This window comes from Salmo salar, chromosome ssa05 (genome assembly GCF_905237065.1).
Source record: "Salmo salar chromosome ssa05, Ssal_v3.1, whole genome shotgun sequence".
Classification (NCBI taxonomy): Eukaryota; Metazoa; Chordata; class Actinopteri; order Salmoniformes; family Salmonidae; genus Salmo; species Salmo salar.
In genome coordinates, this window is record NC_059446.1 from 28,744,079 (window position 1) to 28,753,530 (window position 9,452).

Here is a 9,452-nt window from a genome sequence, read left to right on the forward strand (position 1 = left end):
TAAATGGATGTTGATGCCTGTAGTCTTGTTCAAAACAACTGTTTCAGAGAAGCTTTCTTCATCTGCATCAAGCCCCACCAGACTCGGTGCAATCGTATGCCTAAAAAGGTGATAAAGGTATTTTACTTATTTTCCATGAGCCATTCAAAAGAACACATCAAGATAAACCTCTTAATGATGCACTCCAGGATCCTAAGCACAAAAAATGTGTAACATATTGTATGAATTCGAATCGTAACAAATCACCCAAATTGCAAGAAAAGAGTAACATTTTTTAGCAGGATCTAATATAAGATATGGATGACTTAGTACACAATTTGACATACTACACAAAAAACAAGGACCACTTTTAGCTCCTGAGCACCACTTTCAAAACTACTGGCTGGCTGAAATTATACCAAAGTTTCAGAGTGCGTTAATTCTCATTTTCATGCAAATATTCTAAAATCCGCAAAAGGAAAATGTGCATTTTCCCACCAGTTGTGTTTCTACAAAACAGACTTGCTATGGATAAAAGTCAGTGTGTGATGTAGTGCACACAAAATGTACTCTTTTGCTTAAGTTTTCATTTACTGAATAAAAATCTGCTCCTTTCTGATGTGTGGATGTACTGCAATACCTAAGATTTCTTGGTAGCCCTGATTTATTTTTATTTCACCTTTATTTAAAAGGTAGGCTAGTTGAGAACAAGTTCTCATTTGCAACTGCGACCTAGCCAAGATAAAGCATAGCAATTCGACACATACAACAACAGTTACACATGGAATAAACAAAACATACAGTCAATAATACAGTAGAACAAAAGAAAACAAAAGTCTATATACAGTGAGTGCAAATGTGGTAAGATAAGGGAGTTAAGGCAATAAATAGGCCATGGTGGTGAAGTAATTACAATATATCAATTAAACACTGGAATGGTAGATGTGCAAAAGATGAATGTGCAAGTAGAGATACTGGGGTGCAATGGAGCAAGATAAATAAATACAGTATGGGGATGAGGTAGATAGATGGGCTCTTTACAGATGGGCAATGTACAGGTGCAGTGATCTGTGAGCCGCTCTGACAGCTGATGCTTAAAGCTAGTGAGGGAGATATGAGTCTCCAGCTTCAGAGATTCTTGCAGTTCGTTCCAGTCATTGGCAGCAGAGAACTGGAAGGAAAGATGACCAAAGGAGGAATTGGCTTTGGGGGTGACCAGTGAGATATACCTGCTGGAGCGCGTGCTACGAGTGGGTGCTGCTATGGTGACCAGTGAGCTGAGATAAGGCGGGGCTTTACCTAGCAGAGACTTGTAGATGACCTGGAGCCAGTGGGTTTGGTGACGGGTATGAAGCGAGTGCCAACCAACGAGAGCGTACAGGTTGCAGTGGTGGGATGTGTATGGGGCTTTGGTGACAAAACGGATGGCATTGTGATAGACTGCATCCAATTTGTTGAGTAGAGTGTTGGAGGCTATTTTATAGATGACATCACCGAAGTCGAGGATCGGTAGGATGGTCAGTTTTACGAGGGTGTGTTTGGCAGCATGAGTGAAGGATGCTTTGTTGTGATATAGGAAGCCGATTCTCGATTTAATTTTGGATTGGAGATGCTTAATGTGAGTCTGGAAGGAGAGTTTACAGTCTAACCAGACACCTAGGTATTTGTAGTTGTCCACGTATTCTAAGTCAGAGCCGTCCAGAGTAGTGATGCTGGACGGGCGAGCAGGTGCGGGCAGTGATCGATTGAATAGCATGCATTTCGTTTTACTTGCGTTTAAGAGCAGTTGGAGGCCATGGAAGGAGAGTTGTATGGCATTGAAGCTCGTCTGGAGTTTAGTTAACACTGTGTCCAAAGAGGGGCCAGAAGTATACAGAATGGTGTCGTCTTCGTAGAGGTGGATCAGAGAATCACCAGCAACAGGAGCGACATCATTGATGTATACAGAGAAGAGTCGGCCCGAGAATTGATCAACACCTATAATTAATGACAAGCCATTTCCTTCCACAAAACATGTCATTAATCATTTCTGATATCAGACAAATTGAGAGAACAGACCAGATGAGCGAATATGGTGTTAATCCGTGTGAACTTGTTTAATAAAGCTATAGAGGGAAACCTTTTATGTACGTTTAACTGTAACCACCTGAAGTCATCCAGCTAGTTTAAGTTTTCCTTTTTGTTTGCAGATTAGCCAATAGTGTATGAAATATAGACTGTGAAATGTTGAGAATCTTTGAAATGTAATACACATGCCGCCCAATTCTGATATTTGTTTCACAAATTTTTCTTTTGACCAATCAGATCAGTTCTGAAAAAGATCTGTCAAAATACCAATTAGTGGGAAAAATCTGACTTAGGCTACCTGTGTAAACGCAGGCTTAGATCTGATTGTTGTGTGGCCATGCATTACACTATTTTAAACTGATTTGGGATCCATCACACATTTCTGGGCTTGCATGTAATGCCAGATGTACACTACACGACTTTCTAAATCCTAACATCGCTGAGCATCTCACATTAAACAACCGTCTTTCCTGTAGTTTTTTGTCTTGCCATCGTAGTGGGGTGTGCACTTAACAATCTGGCACAGACAGGATGTCACACACTGTAAGATGATTGATTGTGAGGATTCTCGATACCTCGCTGACTCGCGACAACAGTGATGCGCCTCAAACATTTTCAGTCAGACATTCACACTTGGCATACAGAGTTGAAATAACATTGCTTGTGAACTTCAGAGCTGTAATGATTTGTCGCTTTGGGTAAAGGCAAGTACAAACGCATACTAATAGTAGTCATCGTTTGAGAGTACACCAGGCATGGGCAAATGGCGGCCCGCGGACGCAGTCGAGGTCTCAACTTACTGTTGCGAGTTAGAATAGTAGAATACACAGGGTCATTTGGCTCTGAGAGTTAGAATAGTAGAATACACAGGGTCATTTGGGTCTGAGAGTTAGAATAGTAGAATACACAGGGTGCAATTTTGAAATGTGGTTGTGCATCAGCAGTTTTTCTCTTGTCAGTCATTGACAGTCACTCAATTAGCCCATGTCAGCAACATTTTTTTTAGGAGATTGGTAAGTTAGTCTAGCGGCCAGCTATCGAAACTTGTAGTCGGCCTAATCATTGTCAAATTACCGACCGGGGGGTTCCCCATTGATTTTGTTAGTCACTCTCACTCAGATATCATATAAAAATAATGTGTATAATTGCAGGAAATTAGCTGTAAAACTACAAATTTCCCTCTGCCGAGTAGAATTACATGACATGAGTTATAAAATTGCTAAATCTTCTCTCCGCCCCATGGAGAAATGTGTAGAATTGCAGCAAACATGCTTTAAAACGGCAACATTTTCTTTACGCCCCATGTCAAAATGAGTAGAATTGCATGAAAAAATGTTGTCAAGAGGGGGGTCGCAAAACTTTTTTGCTAACTGGGTAGGGGAGCGGTGGGTTTGGGGTGTGGTATGGATGTGGGTATGCAAACCCGCGAGTCACTGCGGCCCCTCATGATGAGTTGAGGTTTTTTGTGGCCCACACTCACATCAAAGTTGCCCATCCCTGGTCTACATTTCTGCATGATGCGAAACAACGTCATCAACTCACTGGCTTTTCTCTGGCGAGCTCTCATTGGCTGTTGCTGACCATCATTCTCAAATCTTGTCATTGCACATCTCACACTACAGGAGTATTGCAGATTTTGTGCTGATAAAGTCAAACGTTTGAAAATATTGGGACATCTGGGACTGCTCAAATGCTCTGACCCTCTCACATAAAACAACCGTTGGTGATGGGTAGGCAAAGACATGGGGATTTTGTCTCCAATATCCAAAACTGTCTGGGACGGCTAAATCGGGGCCAAGATCGTGTAGTGTACAGCCAACATAAATCCTAACGTCGATCGTAAACTCCGACCAAGACGTCGCAGGTCGCATAATGTGAGCGGGTGAAAGATGTGCGATTATGGGTCTAAACTCCCAATCCGCATCTTAGGTCCCAATTATTTTTCTGACATGCCAGAAATGTTTGTTGTATCTTGTGTAGTGGGGTGGTACTACTGGAGTGCTATGATGCGACTTGCAACTTGTACAGGCAGGCCACGACACATCTGGAAAGCACAGGACAGGGAGGGGTGTTGACAGGTCTCAATGTGAGCAAATTGGTGTAATGTGAGCACACCGACCGCAGACTTCAGGATGACAAGATTATGCAGACAATTCGCATAATGTAAGTTGCTCCAACGATGTAAAGACTTTTCATCGTTGTCTGACGTATTCCTAGCTTGGCAGTTCCGAGTGCATTTCGTTAAGAAAGCACTACCACACCAGTAGATGGCAGTAGGTATACTAACAAGGCTAATCTGAGGCAATTTCCTGTTTGGAGTTGATAAAAGGAAGGGTGTGTCTAGCTGAGATTTCCTAAAAACACTTTGATACTCCTATGACAGGAAGTTACTTTTTCGTAGCAGGTTAGGAGAATTAGGTTAGGGTTAGGAAAAGGGTTAGGGTTAGCAAAAATTCTCTCCTAACCTGCTATAAAAATTCACTTCTGGTCGTAGCTCTATCAAAGTGGCGTGTTTTTAGGGAGTCCCTTGTCTAGCCGTTGGTTTGGGTATGATGTGCTCCTGCACATGGAGACTGTATGGACCAATGTGGGACCTCAGTCCTTTTGAATGACCTTGTATTTAGTGTATTTGTGTCAGCTCAATTTAAACCATTGAAGTACCAAGCAACGTTGGAGCTGGTTGGCCTAGATTAGTGGTTCCCAACCAGGGGTACTGGTGTACTTGGCCTATGCATAGGGGGTACTTGAGAAGGCTTATGAGACCATAGGCATACTGGTAAAATTCACATGAGGGGGTACTTCAAGGGTACTCCGGGCAGAGAAAAATACAGTTAGTGGTACACTAACCGAAAACGTTTGGGAACCGCTGGCCTAGATGGACTAAACTACAAAGTAACATTGGAACTGGTTGGCCTTGGTGAGCTGGGGCAAACTTAGTGATTTGGAGGCCCCAGGCAGAGGCCAATCTGAGCCCCCCCCCCCCCACACACACACACACCGCAAAACATGCCATACTCTTTTTGGCCAGACAGCATCAGACCCATTGGCTACACATACATGTCGTCTCACTCGATAGCGATGGTAGTATTATCAGCAGCACCTGTCTTTTAATAAAGAAATGTATATTGTATCCCTCTAGATTCTAAGGGCCCGGGGTTGGGTTTCTACTAAGCTAGCCTCTTCGAGAACCAGGCTTCCCTAATACGGCTAAGCCTGGGGAAGTTCATGGCAGAAAAATAGATAAATAGGGATGGAGACCCTGTGTAAATTGGTGCCGCCTCAATACATGTCAAACCAAACCAAATGCCTTGATTGGGCGGAGCTCCATTAGTGCTCAGCAGATTAGTATCGTAGGTGCAACATTGTACCGGTAAGTCGATTTTGTGTATAAGCGCACTTCTGACAACAATGACTTTTTTTCCCCCAAGGTTTTTCCTCCAGGTTTTCTTAAATTCTCTGCAATGTTGCAAACTAGCATACGGAACAACTTTCTGCAAAATGTGTCCTTCCCAGTCTGAAAACAGTGACAAATATAACATGTAGCACCAACGGACATGTTCTCCGAGAGTTATATTTCATTTAGCACCCCTGTAGGTATAAATAAAAATATGTAAAACAATTATTTGACAAAACATTGAATTTGGCCTTAATGCTATTAACCCGTAGAAACTCATTGAATAAGAGATTCATGCATGGGAAACGGATAGTAAAACTGTAATCAAAAGGATGTATGTTTTGAAGTATCGGTCCTATATCTGAGATATATATTTTTTTTAAACTCTGGAGTGATTTCATTTTTTTTTTTACAGTGGAATTACCATAACATATTCATGTCCTTTCATTTTTCAGCCCGGTACCGGGTTACCTTCAGACGAGTCCCCTGACACTTGTGGGGGTCGTAGAGCAAAACGGAGAACACCAATGTGTTCTTTCCATAGAGGGGTAATATCAGTCGACCAAACCAGTTGGACGTTACAGACGTTTTCGTGAGAAGACCGATTTTCGAGATATCTCCTGGTCTGACAAACGCGGTAGATTGAGACGTACCCCATGCAAAAAAATAGGTATCTCTAGCTTAAAAATACAGATTTATACTTTTTTTAATATGCTTTAAATGGACTGAACTAACAGGCAACTCATCATGAGGGGCCGTAGTGGCTTGTGGGTCTGCATCCACACATTTATTCTATTAGACACCTTAATAAATACTTTTAAATTAAATTTCCTTAGATATTAGTCTTTGAGTTTGCTAATGTTACTGTCCCCACTACAACAAAAATGCATAAATGCATTTAATTTTGTCCTCGAAACATTTAATTGAAATACAGTAGAATTCCATTCATTCTTAAGGAGGACTGCTCCTATTGGATAGTGCCAATATGGCCAACCAATGGCTTCAAAGCCTCTCAATGGCCAATACATAGCATAAACAAATCAGGGTTTATGTACATCAATGGTTGAAACCTGCTATAAATGTGTAACCTGCTATAAGTGTGTGCAAAATAAGTAGTCAGCTTAACTTCTCCAACTTCTGACCTCAACTGGAGACCTTTTGTAGACCCGTGGACAAATAAAAAAAAACAATCAAATAATATATGCAGTACCAGTCAAACGTTTGGACACAACTACTCATTAAAGGGTTTTTCTTTATTTTTACTATTTATCTACATTGTAGAATAATAGTGAAGACATCAAAACTATGAAATAACACATATGGAATCATGTAGTAACCAAAAAAGTGTTAAACAAATCAAAACATACTTTATATTTTAGATTCTTCAAAGTAGCCACCCTTTTCCTTGATGACAGCTTTGCGCATGCTTGGCATTCTCTCCACCAGCTTCACCTGGAATGCTTTTCCAACAGTCTTGAAGGAGCTCCCACATATGCTGAGCACTTGTTGACTGCTTTTCCTTCACTCTGTGGTCCAACGCATCCCAAACCATCTCAGTTGGGTTGAGGTCAGGTAATTATGGAGGCCAGATCATCTAATGCAGCACTCCATCACTCTCCTTACACATCCTGGAGGTTTGTTGGGTCATTATCCTGTTGAAAAGCAAATGATAGTCCCACTAAGCGCAATCCAGATGGGATAGCGTATTGCTGCAGAATGCTGTGGTAGCCATGCTGATTAAGTGTGCCTTGAGTTCTAAATAAATCAGTGACAGTGTCACCAGCAAAGCACCCCCACACCATCACACCTCCTCCAGGCTTCAGGGTGGGAACCACACATGCAGAGATCATCCGTTCACCTACTCTGCGTCTCACAAAGACACGACTGTTGGAATCAAAAATCTCACATTTGGACTCATCAGACCAAAGGACAGATTCCACCATTCTAATGTCTATTGCTAGTATTTCTTGGAGCAAGCAAGTCTCTTCTTCTTATTGGTGTCTTTTAGTAGTGGTTTCTTTGCAGCTATATCGACCATGAAGGCCTGATTCACACAGTCTCCTCTGAACAGTTGATGTTGAGATGTGTCTGTTACTTGAACTCTGAACCATTTATTTGGGCTGCAATTATACAATATAGAAAATAGTAAAAAATAAATTAAAAAAAACCCCTGAAATGAGTAGGTGGTACTGCATATATATATATATATATATATATATAATACACAGTGAGGGAAAAAATTATTTGATCCCCTGCTGATTTTGTACGATTGCCCAATGACAAAGAAATTATCAGTCTATAATTTTAATGGTAGGTTTATTTGAACAGTAAGAGACAGAATAACAACAAAAAAATCCTGAAAAACGCATGTCAAAAATGTTATAAATTGATTTGCATTTTAATGAGGGAAATAAGTATTTGACCCCTCTGCAAAACATGACTTAGTACTTGGTGGCAAAACCCTTGTTGGCAATCACAGAGGTCAGACGTTTCTTGCAGTTGGCCATCAGGTTTGCACACATCTCAGGAGGGATTTTGTCCCACTCCTCTTTGCAGATCTTCTCCAAGTCATTAAGGTTTTGAGGCTGACGTTTGGCAACTCGAACCTTCAGCTCCCTCCACAGATTTTCTATGGGATTAAGGTCTGGAGACTGGTTAGGCCACTCCAGGACCTTAATGTGCTTCTTCTTGAGCCACTCCTTTGTTGCCTCCTTCCTTTGTTGCCTCCTTTGTTGCCTTTGTTGCCGTGTTTCGGGTCATTGTCATGCTGGAATACCCATCCACGACCCATTTTCAATGCCCTGGCTGAGGGAAGGAGGTTCTCACCCAAGATTTGACGGTACATGGCCCCGTCCATAGTCCCTTTGATGCGGTGAAGTTGTCCTGTCCCCTTAGCAGAAAAACACCCCCAAAGCATAATGTTTCCACCTCCATGTTTGACAGTGGGGATGGTGTTCTTGGGGTCATAGGCAGCATTCCTCCTCCTCCAAACACGGCGAGTTGAGTTAATGCCAAAGAGCTCCATTTTGGTCTCAACTGACCACAACACTTCTCCTCTGAATCATTCAGATGTTCATTGGCAAACTTCAGACGGGCATGTATATGTGCTTTCTTGAGCAGGGGGACCTTGTGCGCGCTGCAGGATTTCAGTCCGTCACGGCGTAGTGTGTTACCAATTGTTTTCTTGGTGACTATGGTCCCAGCTGCCTTGAGATCATTGACAAGATCCTCCCGTGTAGTTCTGGGCTGATTCCTCACCGTTCTCATGGTCATTGCAACTCCACGAGGGGAGATCTTGCATGGAGCCCCAGGCCGAGGGAGATTGACAGTTCTTTTGTGTTTCTTCCATTTGCGAATAATCGCACCAACTGTTGCCACCTTCTCACCAAGCTGCTTGGCGATGGTCTTGTAGCCCATTTCAGCCTTGTGTAGGTCTACAATCTTGTCCCTGACATCCTTGGAGAGCTCTTTGGTCTTGGCCATGGTGGAGAGTTTGGAATCTGATTGATTGCTTCTGTGGACAGGTGTCTTTTATACAGGTAACAAGCTGAAATTAGGAGCACTCTCTTTAAGAGTGTGCTCCCAATCTCAGCTCGTTACCTGTATAAAAAACACCTGGGAGCCAGAAATCTTTCTGATTGAGAGGGGGTCAAATACTTATTGCCCTCAATAAAATGCAAATCATTTTATAACATTTTTGACATGCGTTTTTCTGTTTTTTTTGCTTTTATTCTGTCTCTCACTGTTCAAATAAACCTACCATTAAAATGATAGACTGATAATTTCTTTGTCAGTGGGCAAACGTACAAAATCAGCAGGGGATCAAATACTTTTTTCCCTCACTGTGTGTATATATATATATATATAATAAAAAAAATGTAATTCTTCATCAAGGCTGGATAGCTGGTTTAGTCACTCTCCTGAACAGACCCCCAGTGTTGACATCCTCCTGGATCATGGGAAATTCACTGAAATCTGAAGTTATTTCCATCATCCACATGGAGGCAGTATG